Source organism: Piliocolobus tephrosceles, chromosome 18, assembly GCF_002776525.5.
Source record: "Piliocolobus tephrosceles isolate RC106 chromosome 18, ASM277652v3, whole genome shotgun sequence".
NCBI lineage: Eukaryota > Metazoa > Chordata > Mammalia > Primates > Cercopithecidae > Piliocolobus > Piliocolobus tephrosceles.
Genome location: NC_045451.1, coordinates 59,801,805 through 59,817,788, shown reverse-complemented (window position 1 = coordinate 59,817,788; position 15,984 = coordinate 59,801,805). Strand labels below are relative to the sequence as shown.

General features: G+C 45.0%; 1 non-coding gene across 1 annotated transcript; it reads left to right on the top strand.

The window, feature by feature from the left end:
• Positions 1-15,041: 15,041 nt before the first annotated feature.
• LOC111539823 lies at positions 15,042-15,144 on the top strand. The gene has a single exon (XR_002730805.1). It is a non-coding gene; the product is annotated as a small nucleolar RNA U13 (small nucleolar RNA).
• The last annotated feature ends 840 nt before the right edge of the window (positions 15,145-15,984 follow it).

Below are 15,984 nucleotides of genomic sequence, written 5' to 3'. Positions count from 1 at the left end.
TGACTCCAGCCTCAAACTTCTGAGCTCAAACAATCCTCCTGCCTCAGCCTCCCAAAGTACTGGGATTATGGGCATTAATATGCATCTGTGTGGTACTGTTTCTTTTGTTTGTTTGTTTGAGATGGAGTCTCACTCTGCTGCCCAGGTTGGAGTACAGTGGTGCGATCTTGGCTCACTGCAACCTCTACCTCCCAGGTTCAAGCGATTCTACTTCCTCAACCTCCCAAATAGCTGGGATTACAGGCATGTACCACCACACCTGGCTAAATTTTTTTAATTTTTAGTAGAGACAGGGTTTCACCATGTTGGCCAGGCTGGTCTCAAACTCCTGACCTCAAGTGATCTGCCTGCATCGGCCTCCCAAAGTGTTTGGATTACAGGTGTGGGTACTGTTTCTTGATAAGACCCACAGTATGTTTTGAGTTTAGTTTTATAAGGTAGATACCATTTCCTGACACCCAGAAAAGCTCAGTGTTCACTTTTTTTCCCCTCAAGTTTTATAAGTGTACAAAGAACGTTTCCATAAAAATTCTCACCTGGCCTGTTGGGGAGGGCAGAAGGAAAGAAGGTAAAACTCATGCATAACTAGGGAAAAATGGGGAAGTTATAAAGTTAAAGTTTAAGTCAAGTCAACCATAGAGACCTCAGACTTATTTCCTACTGTGCCTATTTAGGTGAGGTGGAGGGCAGGGATGGTGGAAGTCGATGATCTTACAACAAAACTGTTTTTAACAATCTCCTGGGCCCTACTAGATTACTTAAGATTTTAGTAAAATAGGTCATTTTGCTTTGCAATCTGCTTAGAACTTTCTGGTTATTTTGAGGATTGTTCCATTCAGAGAAATCAGTGGCGAGTTTGGAGTGAGCCTGATCTTCAAGGTCCAGGGCTGGGCCCAGGAGCAACGCAGAGTCTGGAATCACGTGGACACACACACAGTGGGAAAAGCAGGCGTGGTTTTTCCTGTGTCTCCTTGGGCAAAGTACTTCATTTCTCAGGGTCTCAGCTTCCTAATCTATAATGTGGAGGCTACTTCAAGGAAAGAGCAAAAACAGAGAATGGCCACAGTGCTGGACACATAGTGAGCATCCAGAATGTGTTCATGATGATTACAGGGGAAGCCTGATGACTGGCCCTTGCCCTAGGTTACTCATGGTGCAGTTTAGCCAATGAACTATGAGTATTCTAGAAGCCAAACCACCACCTTGTTAGCTTGCATCTCCTAGTGTTGCCACTACTCCCAAGACACCAAGAAACTTGGGTATTTTTGGAAATTAAAAAAAAAAAAAAAATCAACACGCATGAACCACATCGGTTGCCTTCATGATGTGCCAAGGATGTTTCTCTAGCCCCCACTTCACCATCTTAGATGAAGTTCCCCAGAAATGGACCCTCAGAGAAGGACCCGCATGCCAGTAGCTTATTAAGGAGCAGGTAAGGGAGGAGGAGGAGCAGGAGGGAAGGAGATGCCACCGCCATCAGTCCCCGCAGAGGGCAGCTTCAGCCTGATTTTGCAGAAGAGTCCTGAACGATTAGGGATGATTCGGAATTCAGAATTCTCCCAGCACCTGTCGGTCACCGGACCTGCCCTGGGGAAAGAATTCTTAGGCTCTTCAGCTCTCTGCTCCAGCAGCCCTGGAAGAGTCCTCCAGAGCAGAGCCTGGGGTGCTGGCTGTGGGAACTGAAAGCACATTGAAGTTGGGGGTTGGAGGGGCAGCACTGACATTTCTGCCACTAGACCCCACACCAGTGCTCAGGGTTCTGGAGTTTTGACAAGGCTGGAGGCAACCATGGCAGCTGAAGCTGGCGGCACACGCTGCTCCCCTCTTTCTCCCCTCCCTCGCATCGCCACAATTCTTTCCCCGTGACAGGAAGGCAGTGTCAAGGCCTTGCGATCTCTGACTCAATTTCTGTCTTCTCTGTCAAGCTGGGCATGATTCTGCCCAAAACCCGCCTCCCGTCCTGCCAGCCCAGTCTTCTCTTTTTCCTTTGTAAGCCCTGGGTCCTTCTCGTCCTAGTTAATACTGGTAATTGAAAGAGTCATGGAAATCACAAGAGAAGAGTCATCTCTCCTAGGATGGGGCACCGTGAATTGCCAAAGAAGTAGTTGATATCATAGCAAGACCTACCATGCAGAAGACGTGAGTGCCGTCTAGGATGGGGTGGTTAGAAAAATCACGTCTCTGGGCTTAGGCTGGTCTTCATTGCAGGCTTCAGATTGGTAGCTGAGAGGGGAAGACCTTCCAGCAGTTGGGATGGTATGGGCGGAAGTGCCAGGTATTTGGGGTGAACTATGAGTCGCCCCATTTGTCAGTGGTGCTGATGTGGAGGGGAGGGAGGAGCTGGTGAAGAGGGGAGCTGAGCAGCAGCCGGGGCCCCCAGAGCCTGGTTGGGGTAGTGTGGAGTGAACAGACAGAACCTACTTTTGGGTCTTCTGAAAATTTTGGCCAATTTTGGGGATTTATTATTTTATTTTTTTGGAGACAGAGTCTCATTCTGTCACTCAGGCTGGAGTACAGTGGTGTGATCTTGGCTCACTGCAACCTCCACCTTCTGGGTCCAAGCGATTCTCGTGCCTCAGCCTCCCGAGTAGCTGGGATTACAGACATGTGACACCATACCCGGCTAATTTTTGTATTTTTAGTAGAGGCAGTGTTTCACCATGTTGGTCAGGCTGGTCTCGAACTCCTGGCCTCATGTGATCTGCCCATCTCGACCTCCCAAAGTGCTGGGATTGCAGGTGTGAGCCACTGCACCTGGTCCAATTTTAGGGATATTTTAGAATTATCTTAGGAGCTACCCATTAAAAGTCTAGACAAATTGTGTATTTATACATAAAATTGTGGTTTTGTCCAGAGGAAGGGAATTTCTGACAGAATGTACCCTCTACCCACTATCTGTGGTTTGAGGGAGGCAGAGTTAAAAATAAACATTCCACCACATTATACTAATCTGATTTTTTAAAAAATGGGCCTCCATGTCTATGATCCTGAAATATTTAAGAGACAAATGGGGATGGGTATTGGCAGTGTTGCCAGGTAGGCACTTGACAAGTAATTCTTGAGCGTTAAGAATGATTTGCTTAGAGCCAATAGTGCGGCACTTTGATTTTAATCCAGCCTCAATATTATTTTACGCAGGGTGGGGCCTCTGGGCTCGGTGTTGGTAGGATGATGACTGCAGAGAGAATGGGAGAGGAGCTGTGTCTGATCTTCTGAGGGGGTGTCTTTGTGGGTGCGGCTGAGTACTGTCTCCCATGAAAACAATGTTCTACAATGAGAATCCTGTGTACATGCGTTGAAAAAAATAAAATGTGGTTTTCCAATTTCTTTTAGGCTTTTAATCTCACTGACATAGTCTGGTCTAATAAGGAAGCTCTATATTTTCCTAATTAGTTTTTCCCTCCACCAAGGGAACCAATGATGCCAGTTGGACATAAACTCTTTAAGAGAATGTGTACACTCACGGGCAGATTTCCTACACAAATGTTTGCCTAATATATACACTGTTTTGTTCCTTGCTTTTTAACCTAATACTGTATCTTAAGAGATCATTACTGATCAGTACATATAAAGCTAGTGTTTTTACTTACATTATTAATTCCTAAACAATCACACATTATAAAGCCTTTACACAATACAGAAATATACAGAATAAAAAATGGGTGCCTCATCGCTATTGCTTTCTCACACCTATTTTTTAAAGATCTTAACATACACACACGTGCGTGCATTCACACATACACATGCAGAGTATTTAAAAAAACAGAAATGGTATCATACTTCTTCTGTGTGACTTCTTTTTCATTTTATTTTAATTTTTTTATTTTTGAGATGGAGTCTTGCTCTGTCGCCCAGGCTGGAGTGCAGTGGTGCAATCTTGGCTCATCAGAACCTCCACCTCCCGGGTTCAAGCAATTCTCCTGCCTCAGCCTCCTGAGTAGCTGGGACTACAGGTGCCTGCCACCATGCCTGGCTAATTTTTGTATTTTCAGTAGAGACAGGGTTTTGCTATGTTGGCCAGGCTGGTCTCAAACTTCTGACCTCAGGTGATCTGCCCACCTTGGCCTCCCAAAATGCTGGGATTACAGGCGTGAGCCATCATTTTAAATATATGACTGATATCTATTTATTTCTGAAGATATAGATCTCCTTAGTCTTTCAATTTTATTTTTTATTAATAAGAATAAAATTTCTAATTATTTTGGAATAGATAATACATATATAAGGTACAAAATTTAAAATTTTATGCAGGGTATAAAAGGGTGCACAGTGAGACGAAAGTCTTCATCTATCTCTGAAACCCCAGCCACCAATTGTTCCTTTCAGAAACAGCCACTTTCACAATTTATGCCGTATCTTCTAGGTAGTTTATGCATTTACAAACATATAGTTTTAAAAATTTACCTACAAAAATGATAGCATGTTATCCATACTGTTCTCTCTCTAGCTTTTGTTTTTTTTCACACAAAGTAGACCTCAGCTATTTTTCATACCCATATGTATACAGATGCCTTATCTCTTTAAACAGCCACATGGTGTTGTATTCCCTAACACAGATATACTGTAATTTCTATGGTCTGTTCATCAGCACTTTTATGGGTTTGGAAGGTATCAGTTGGGTAAATTCCCAGAATAGAGACTGTCTGCCTCCCCTGACCCTTCATCTTGTCTTAGTCCACCTATTCTCTCACTCATTGATTTATTTACTGATTTGATCCATTTCAGAGCCTGTCATTTGTTGCCCGTCATTCTAAGCTCCTGACCAACTTAAACTGAATCTTTTAAAACCATAGTATTCTTTCGCAAATAGACGAAGACCTGCTGAGCTAGATGAGAATGTTAAGCATCTTCCTTTCTCCGTGCCATGTTTTACCTGGACCACCCGTAAGTTATCCTAATCAGCAGAGAGGGTGTAAAACCTCAAAAGAGGGACACATTCGAATGCTCTGAGCCCCTGGCTTAATCGTCCAGCTGTCCTCTGGGGGCCCTGCTGTGCGGTTCCACCCAAATCCCGTCCCTCGGCCTTGCCTGTGACTGAGTTTGGCAGTGGCTGGGAAGCCAGTGGATCGTGTGCCAAGTCCCAGATGAGTAGGAGAGAGGTCTCATCCCAGCCAGCCGGTAGGTAAGTATTAGTCACACAGGGGCACAAACAAGTCTCTAAAACCACATTTAGCCAGCTGTGGCCAGCAGTGTCCCATGCTTGGCTGCCTACAGACACCTCTGCGCTACATTAAGAAAGAGTTACCACTTGTTGCGGCAACAAAGCCAGCTGCTGGGAATGAGGTGGTAAAGATCAGAGGAAGAGGGGGTGGCTGCAGGAGCTGAAAGGGAAGGCCGAGCCACTCCCTGCACAAATAGTTCCTTGTGCCTCTCCTCCAAATGGGAGTTGGCACCAGAAAAGGAGGTGGTTAAAAGGAAGGCAGCTCTCCACACCCTGGCCACTTTGTCAATGAAAAGAGAGACCCACTGATGAGGGATGATCCTGGAGATGGAAACAGGGGCACCAGTGGGAGAGGCCGGGATGAAGTAGAAGGACCATTGCAGATACCAAAACGCCCTTGGCAGGGTGCGGTGGCTCGGCCCTGTAATCCCAGCACTTTGGGAGGCCGAGAATCACTTGAGCTCAGGGGTTCGGGACTAGCCCAGGCAACAGAGAGAGACCCCGTCTCTAGAGAAAAACAACATCAACAAAATGTCCTAGACTCTCTCCGCTTGCATGTGAGATGGAAGAGGATTTTCTAATTTCTTGGCTCCAGCACTCATCTCAAAAAACACTAGATCAGAAATACTGTGCTGTGTTTCTCCCAAAATCTCTGGGCTTCAAGGATAAAAGATTTATTTCTACCAACCTGAAGAATAAGTCTTCCTTTTCTTGCTTTAGGTGTGACTTTTAAATTTAACTCTCAGAATACAATCTTTCTTTAATTTCCAGTCTTTAGAAGTGAATTACTGTACTCCCTACAAAAAGGTTGCAGGAAATACTCCCAGAGTGGGTATTTCCAGAGCATCAGTAGAATAAAGGCTGTGCTTTCACCTTGAAAGGTTTGTCCACAATTCTCACATTTTTCATTTATTCACTTATTTATTGGTTTAATCATCCATCAAAGAAACATTTATTTAGTGCTTATTATGTGCCGGGCTGAGCTCTCTTTATGCCTTATCTAGCTTCATCTCACGATAATTCCTCTAGAATGAAAGCTGCATGAGAGTAGGGACTTTTGTTTTTATTCAGTAACTAAAATTGTGCATGGCACATAAATATCTGTTTAAAAAGTGAATTAGGTAAGTAATATTATTATGGACCTTTTACAGTTGATAAAACTGAGCCTTACATAGAGTATTAAGAAGTTTGCTTAATTAGGAAAAATAGCTAATGCATGCTGGACAATACCTAGGTGATGGGTTGGTAGGTGCAGCGAACGATCATGGCGCACATTTACCTATGTAAAAAGCCTGCACATGTACCCCAAAACTTAAAATAAAAATAAAAATTAAAAAGGAAGCTTGCTTAAAATTTCGGAGCTTATAAGAGGCAGAGTTGGAATGTAATTTCATCTGACTCCAAAGGCAACATGTATTGAAATAGATGAGGGAGATGTTGTGGGATCACCAAGAAAAGATGATTTTTTTTTTTTTTTTTTTTTTAAAGACAGGGTCTCACTCTGTCATCCAGGCTGGAGTGCAGTGGTGTGATTATGGCTCACTGCAGCCTTGACCTCCCTGGGCTCATGAGATCCCCCTGACTCCATTTCCCAGGTAGCTGGGACTACAGGTGCACGATACCACACATGGCTAGTTTTTGTATTTTTTTGTAGAGACGGGGGTTTTCCATGTTGCCCATATTGGTCTCAAACTAAGCATTAGCTAAGCAGAATAACTTAATCCAAATAGTGACTTCTGAGAAGAAGATACAAACCCCATGATTTAGAAAGCTGTGAAGAGCAAGCTGGGCACAGTGGTGTACAGGAAGCTGAGACATGAGGATCAGGTGGCCTCCCACAGCGGCTTCCTAAGGTGCTGGGATTACAGGTGTGAGCACGGTGCCCAGCCTGAGGATTTTGATTGGGAAATCTGGGAGGAAATGGCATCTGGAGCTGGGCCTTGAGGGATAAACCTCTATATTGGATCTCAGATGTTCATTGTTGGCAAAATAAGGTTGGACCAAGCCCTGATTTAATGGGAAAAAAAAAATGCAGCCCCTGTTTTCAGTTGCCCTACTAAGTATGACCTCTTTAAAGTAAATTCCAGAGAACATTCAGTATGTTGGTATATATGGTATCCTGTGTGTGAGTTTGATAGGAAGCATGTTTTCCGTATTTATTTGATGAAAAACATTCCTAAATTTCTCTTCATAGTTTTCTTTTCTTCTTTCATTTTTTCTTTTTTAAAGAAATGGGGTCTTGCTATGTTGCCCATGCTGGCTTCAAACTCCTAGGCTCAAGTGATCCTTGTGCCTTTCCTTCCCGAGTAGCTGGGATTCCTGGTGTACACTACTGTGCCCAGCTTGCTCTTTATAGCTTTCCAAATCATGGGGCTTGTATTTCCTTCTCAGGAGTCACTATTTGGATTAAGTTATTCTGCTTAGCTAATGCCTAGAAAAATTCCCATTCATTACTAACAGTGGAAAGTGACTCTTGACAGTCTTGCCTTCCCCTTCATCCCAGGCAGCCCCATCCTTACTAATTGGAAGGGGAGATTGAACATTCTTTGCTTTTGATCAAGATTTGTCTCCTGCCAGGAGCAAGGAAGGATGTGTAGGAGGGAATGTCTCCGATAATAACAATAACAAGAGTAATGAGTAAAAGTTTTCAACAGGATCTTGGGCAACGAAGTTACGCAGGCCATTTATACATGTTTAGAGTGTGAGTGTTTTTTCTCCGGCTAACAATGGCTCCCAAATGTCTTCCTTCCCTCGGCCCCCTCCCAAACACGTTGAATGGTCCTGTTTGAGCTACAGAGGAACAGCTTTCAAAACTAGACCTTTTTTTTTCCTGCTTATTTCTGGCAATGAGCAAATGGAAATGGGGCGTTGTTGGTCTTTGGTTATGGGAGGGCAAGGCTCTCACGGGGCCTGGATTTTGTGGCTGAGAGCTTCATGTGGCCTTCTGGAGCCAGTAGCAGGGCCTGCGGTGCAGCCACTTGTCCGAGTGACTGAGGAAATCTTTCCTTCAACTTCCCTCCTCTTCCCAGCTTGAATGTAATCGGAGTTGCTATCCCCATGTTTAAGAAACAGACTGTGACTTCAACAACAATGAACTGACTTCCTACACATCCCTCTGCACCACCTCTTGGGTGATTTAGAAGAGGAAACAAGATTTCCTCCTCCCGGCTCCGCTGGACAGAGCGTCCTCCCGCGTGGGTCAGCCGGGCCTGGGCTCTCGGGGTGCAGGAAGTCTCTCATCCTCTCACCCCGTCCACATCCTGGAACTGGAGGATGAGCAGGAAGTGGAAAGTGTCAGGCAGAGTCTTTCAAGCTCACAGTCGGCTCCGGGCAGCGCGTGGGCCTTTAGGAAAACAATACAAAACTTTCCAAATGGTTCTTTTACTGGCTCTCTGCAAACACTTGACGCAGTGGTCTTTGACACTGCCAGTCAAGAAGACTCTGGGATATTTATTTATGTTTTTCTTTTCATTTTGCTGGGGGGAAAAAAGTCGAGGCTGAGTGTCGTTCTCACTAACTCTCTTCCTGGTTGTTCGGAATACCTTTGACAGTGGCTGGGCCGGGCCGGGCCCCTCCCTGGCCTCTCCTGTGAGGAGCTGCCACGGTAGCCCTCTGCCCAGGAATAGGAAGATTAATTGGCCCGAGTTGATGTTTTAAATTTGGGAGTATGCCCCCCAGGGGCCAGCTGCCAGCTGTCCTGAACCTTAGGGCACACCACATTGCCTCTTCAGTGCCCTCATTTGTGAAATGAAGGGGCTGGAATGGTGAAGTGATCCAGGTTGGATGTTCGCTGGGTCAGTGAGCTCCTTACCAGCCCCATACAGAGACCCCCTGGAGTCTCATGGGGCAGTGACCTCAGGTGTGCTCTGAACCCTTCTCCTGAGGCTCCTTCTCCTCCTCCTCCTCCCCCTCCTCCTCCTCCTCCTTCTTCTTCTTTTTTTGTAATTTTTTAAAATAAGTAGAGACAGGGTCTTGCTAAGTTGCCCAGGCTGGTTTCAAACTCCTGGGCTCGAGCAATCCTCCTGCCTCAGCCTCCCAGAGTGTTGGGGTTGCAGGTGTGAGCCCCCATCCCTGGCAGAGGCCTCTTCTCTACATTCTCCCTCTTCCCCCTTTCCAGGTTGAGGCTTCTTGCTCCTGGGGCTGATCCCTTAAACTTTTCTTCAGCAAATCCCCACTGACTTGGCTTAAGACACGAGCTGGCACGTTAAGCTTTCATACAGCCATCTTCTGGAGTCTTTACGAGGGTGGTTATTTTATTTTTAGCCCTAGAATGCACCAACGGGGCCCAAAGATTGCAAAGTTGTAAAAGCTTTGCTTTGGCGTTGACTTCTTTTCAGTACTCTAGTCTTTGCTGTGTCAGGTCACAGCACAAGCCCTGTCGGAAAATACCCTGGGGGGCTCCTCCCTGCCCTCCCCACACTGCCCCTCCCTTTCCTTCTTTGGCCATTGAGGTAGTAATAGGAAGAAGGAGCTCTCTTTTATTAGGAGGTTGGCATTTAACAAAAATAACATTTTCCCTGACGAATTTCCAGATACTGCCCATCAACTCCTTTGGGATTTCACTAATTTTGAAATGCAGATGGTTCTAAGGCACTCCCCAACCCCGACGAGGGGAGATCTGAGGGCAACGCCTCTTTGACTTGGTATGAGATGGACGTTTGGAATCTCCTTGTCAGATGAGACATCTCAGCTTCCTCTGATCCCAAGCTAAAGGGGATGATACTTGGCAGACTTGCTTCAATATGGAGCCTCCCTAAATTTAGAAAGTATTGGACCATAAACAGAGACGGTATGAACATGAAACTGAAACTAAAACTGATACTTTGGGAATTGTTTATCTTTCTCACTTACTAGTGAACAATTTTAGTCTTTGCTTTAGATCAGGTAGACTGTGTGAAGTGTCTCTGTGAAGTATCTGGCACAAAATAGGTGCTCAGTTAATGTGAGCATTGTTCACTTTTCACAACACAGGAGGAGGCTCCTGCTCAGAGTTAGCCTCTTCAAGGGCTGGGAGGGTGGAGGGGAGGAGAGGGGAAGACCCAAACCTCCTGGCTGAGACCCCTCCTCTCTCCAGAATAGAATTGGACAGATGGGACCAGGCATGGTAGTTCATGCCTGTAACCCCAGCACTTCAGGAGGCTGAGGCAGGTGGATCACCTGAGGCCGGGAGTTCGAGACCAGCCTGGCCAACGTGGCAAAATGCTGTTTCTACTAAAAACACAAAAATTAGCCCAGCGTGGTGGCAGGCACCTGTAATCCCAGCTACTCAGGAGGCTGAGGCAAGAGTATTGCTTGAACCTGGGAGGTGGAGGTTGCAGTGAGCCAAGATCATGCCACTGCACTCCAGCCTGGGTGACAGAATGAGACTCTGTCTCAAAAATAAAATAAAATAAAATAAAGTAAAATAAAATAAAATAATTGGACAGATGGAACAGTCATATGTCGATGGATGTCTATGGCAGCTTGAGGGACATCTTGGAAGGAAATGAATTGATCTGCCTGATTTGGCCTGGTGGCCTGAAAGGCTTTATATATGTATAGACCCTGAGGTTCTTCTTTTTTCTTTTCTTTTCTTTTTTTTTCTTTGAGATGGAGTCTTGCTCGGTAGCCCAGGTTGAAGTGCAGGGGCACTATCTCGGGTCACTGCAACCTCTGCCTCCCAGGTCCCGGTTCAAGCAATTCTCCTGCCTCAGTGTCTGGAGTAGCTGGGATTACAGGCACACGCCACCATACCCAGCTAATTTTTGTATTTTTAGTAGAGACAGGGTTTCACCATGTTGGCCAGGGTGGTTTTGAACTCCTGACCTCGTGATCTGCTCACCTTGGCCTCCCAAAGTGCTGGGCTTACAGGCATGAGCCACCATGCCTGGCCCTCCAGGTTTTTCTTAAAGCATCAATTGGCTTGATTGTCCCCTTCTTCCTCTGAAATTTATGTATAAAGTAGATATATATAAATTGCCTTCCTGAGTCACATATCCTTGAGGGCCAAGTCACTGAGACTTTGCAAGGTCATAGAAGGCCTGGGCCCCTAGAATTCCCTGTCAGAGGCCTATTGGGCAACCAGTGTCTGTGAGACTGGAGGCCTGGGAGATTCTAAAATCATGCTGAGATGATGATGAAGTCCCGGTCAGTGTCTGTCATTCAGAAGTCTGGAAACCCAAATTGAGAAGTTCCCAAACAAAACTGCAGGACCTTGAAGAGGCTACAGAAGAGTGAGCTGTGGTGCCTCCATCACTCAGGAATGCGAGGGACTGGCCAGCTCTTCTGGTGCTGGTTCTCCTTTGTGTCACCCCCTCCTTGGCTTATACCTTGCCAAACTAAATCTTCTTCCGTTACCGTCACACAATTAAAATCAGGCTAGCAGCAGGGGCAATTTTGTCAAGTTGTGAAATGCAAACAGCTTTCTACCTTAATTGCTACCACTCTTCTGCTGCTGTTACTCTTGATTGCATCAGCCCACTTCTAAATTTGGTGAATTTCTCTCTTTTATGGGAGATGTGTGTGTGTGTGTGTATATTCAGGAAAGCCACACTCTGGTCAAGTTGCTAGGTCTCTAAGGAGCCCTCTCCTTGTCTACATGGCTGGTCACCATCCCATGCTGACCGCCTCACCCTCCTGACCGCCTCACCCTCCTGCCTAGGGTCCAGACCATGAGGGTTGGCATTGCAGCCTCCATGCCGTCCTTATGATTCAGCTCTGATGCTCTCTCCGGCACTCTCTCTGGTCTCCACTGACTTTGGTGCCCATGAATCCTCTGGATGCCTTTCCACAACCTCAGGAAAGGCAGCCTGCACTGCCTCATGGTTTTGGATGTGAAGTTGTTGCTTCTAAGCTAAGCATGGTCAGGAGGTCTGTCCATCTGTGTTTGTCAGGGAAGCCAGACACAGATTTGTTGCATCCTAACCCTGTGACGGGCACTCTGCTAGGCACTGAGGACCCAGAGAAGAAGGATGGTTCCTGCTTTGGGGAGCTCTCCGTCTAGGAGGGAGAGTGATTCACGAACACATTATTTCAAAAAAATGTAGCAAATTAAGGGGTAGAAAACATGGGTCCTGAAATGCACTCAGAAGGTTTGGTTCAGCCAGATCTGATGGTTTAGGCTGTTGTTCTGATTGGACGGTACGGGGACAGAGCTGGAGCGTCAGCATTTTGAGTATCCCCTGACAGATACAAAGCAGAGTACTGAGGAGAAAGACTCAGATCAGCCGTGGGATGGGGGAGGATAGGCACCTCAGCTCTGACTGACTTAGGATGATCTGAAAGCGGAGGAAGGAGGAAGTGAAGAGGAAGGGAAAGAGCATACCATGCAGTGGCGTCACCGCAAGCTGCGCGAGGGTGAGCTGCGCGAGGGTGAGCTGCGCGAGGGTGAGCTGCGCGAGGGTGAGCGTGCAGAGCCAGGTGTGCATGGGTATCCCCATGGCCAAGTCCATGAGGGTGGTGGAGAGTGGTGGGAGGCAAGGTGCCCTGTGAATGGTGGGTGAGCTCCAGAGGGACTTGGCCTGGTTTTTAAAAAGTGTATCTGGCACCCAAGAAAATAATGGTGTTGAGGGAGTCAAGACTAGAGAAGGAAGTTTGAGGTTTAGTTAAGGACTAACTGCAACTCCCTAGAAAATAGGCAATCCATTCATATGGGATGTCCCTTCATTCCCATTTCATGTATATTTTCCCTCTTCATCTATAGCTTTGAGGCAAGTGACTGAAGGGCCATTCCCTTCCTCCTCTTCTTCTTCCTCCTCTTCCTCCTCTTTGTCTTTTTCCTCCTTTTCTCATCCCTTTTCTCCTCCTCCTTTTTCTGTTTCTTCTTTTGTTTTGTACTTTTTATTTTGAAATAATCTCTACAAACTCACCAGAAGTTGCCTAAATGGGACAGAGCCCTCTTTAACTCTCATCCAGCCTTCACCCAATAGTATCGTCTTACTTAACTTTAGTATAGTATCAAAACTAGAAAACTGTCATTGGAACAAAACTGTTAAGCAGGCTACCGACTACTCAGATTTCATCGGATTCTACATGCATCTATGTATGTCTGTGTAGTTGTATGCAATTTTATCACACATGTGTCTTCGGGTGACCTCAACCCTCTTCAAGATACATCACCCCCAAGGACCTCCTGCACTGCTCTTCACAGCTGCACCCCCCAACCCTGTCCTGAAGGGCCACTCTGATGAGCTAAGCTGCGGGGTTCAAACTGTTGCTGACACCAAAAGGAAGAAAAATGCGCTTCTTGGCACATAGAAACCTTTGACTTTTTACCCTCTCTCCATATAGGTCAGGCTTAACCCCTGAAGGTTATGAATGTCATGGTGGCCTCTGTGCTTTGGCCTGAAGCAGGATGTGTTGCTATTCCCGAGTCTGAGGGCAACTGATATTCATGCCTGGGCTGCAGCCTTTCTTTAAAGCACCTTCTTTATGAGATCTCTCATATCCTCAGGGCAGGACAAAACTGGGGGTTAGTCAGCAATGGATATGATGATTTTAACATATGCTAGAGGTGCACAAGAAGTAATTATTATGTGGCCTAGTGCACGTTTATTTTATAGACGTCATTGTTCTCCTATTTCTTTTAAAAAGCCCATTCCTTCCCAAATGGTGAATCATTCGTTCAATAATAACCTCTCATTCTCTCAGTCTATTGTGTACTTGAAATTCATAAATATCACTTATGTGCAGACTGACCTCACCATAGATGCATTCCTGAATGTATATATAAACCAGATATTTCAATATTCATTTGTAAGTGTAGTAAGTCAAAGTGACTGTAATTTTGGAGATGTCTTAATCGCAGCTTGGATTGGAATCGTCTTGAGATATCATCTGGTACAGGTTTGCTTTACTTAGGAATCACTTCTCCGAGGCGCTGATGTTCACGGATGTTTGGGGAAAGGAGTTCATGGTTGGTGGAGCCATGGATCCCTCCATGTCAGAGACTTTGAATCCTTTGCTAGTTTCCCTTTTTAAAAATCCAATTTGGATCCCACAGGGGAGAAAGGAAAAAAGAAAAAAAAAGAAAATGCAAAATATTCTATCATATACATTTTCTTTATTGGTTATGGTTTGTCCTTTTGATGTACTCAGGATAAATGAAATTTCTTCCACAAATGGTCTTGTTGGCTGTTTGAAAGCAGTTCTTGCATTTCCTTGAAGCATTCTCTTTCTAGTATAAACACCATTGTTTCCGTGAACTGGTCCTCCAGGCCCTCATTCCCCAGACTCTGCCATCCCATCACTTCCTCAGGATGTACTCTGGAGTACCCTGTGTCACCCTTTAAATGTGATATCCACATTTTCTCTGTTATCACAGATAGAAAAACAACAACAAAGTTTGACTGACCTAATTATATCAACCACACGTAGAACATTAAACATTTTCAACAGAGTCCTGCTTTTGTGATAAAAAAATCTCTGCTTTTAATTCTCCCTGTGGTTCCTGTAAGAAAAATTGGTCATATAAATACTTCATCCACGTAGTAAGCACTTTATAAAGGTTCACTTTTATTATTATTACTAATTTAAAACAACTAATACTCTGTACTTAAAAAAAAAACAAAACAGCACAGATAATGTCTCTAGTGGGAAAAGGGGCAAAGCCAGGCATTTGAGGGCACAGACACAGGGAAAAGGAAATCTGAGAAAAAGAAAGCAGTTTCCCACATCTTAACTCCAGTCAGGTCATAATCAAGCTTTCCTGACCCACTAAAGACGTTCTGCCCTCTGAGAGGTGAAAAATCAAAATCCATTCACCGTTGACATGCATGCATGACAATCTTACATCTTTGCATTCCTGAGATGAAAGCCTAACTGAGCATCGTTTTAAAATTACTATTATTTCAAGACAAAGAGGAGTAAAGTTATATTTTTACAGTTTAGTGATAATTTTTACAATCTTTTGTGGTTTATAAGTGTGATAATTGGGTTTTCACACACACGCGTGAGGTGTGCCACCCTCAAACCTTGCTATGATGTCGGCACTTACCCATCTGACAAGAAGAAAGGAAGAAAACAAGAAATAATTTTTAGGTACTAAGGCAAATGTTTTATTTGTGTGTGTGTGCCTCTTTATTTTTACTTGTTTATTTGTTTATTTTTATTTTTTTGAGACGGAGTCTTGCTCTGTCGCTGACCTAATTATATCAACCACACGTTGGAGTGCAATGCTGCGATCTCGGCTCACTGCAACCTCTGCCTCCTGGGTTCAAGCGATTCTCCTGCCTCAGCCTCCCGAATAGCTGGGACTACAGGTGTGCATAACCATGCCTGGCTAATTTTTTGTATTTTAGTAGAGATGGGGTTTCACCATGTTGGGCAGGATAGTCTTGATCTCCTGACCTTGTGATCCACCAGCCTCAGGCTCCCAAAGTGCTGGGATTACAGGTGTGAGCCACTGCGCCCCGCCTATTTTTATTTTTTAAAATTTTAGATTTAGGGGTGCATGTGCAGGTTTATTACATGGGTACATTGCGTGATGCTGAGGTTTGGGCTTCTGTTGATCCCATCACCCGAATAGTGAACATAGCATCTAATAGGCAGATTTTTAACCTCATTCCCTCCCCTCCGCCCTTTGGAGTCCCCAGGGTCTATTGTTCCCATTTTTGTGTCCATGCATACCCAATGTTTAGCTCCGTTTTATAAGTGAGAAAATGCAGTATTTGGTTTTCTGTTCCTGTGTCAATTTGCTCAGGATAATGGCTCCCCACTGCATCCATGTTGCTGCCAAGGACATGGTTTTGTTCTTTTTTATGGCTGTGTAGTATTCCATGGTGTGTCTATGCCATATTTTAAAAATCTAATCCATCATTGATGGGCACCTAGGTTGATTGCATGTC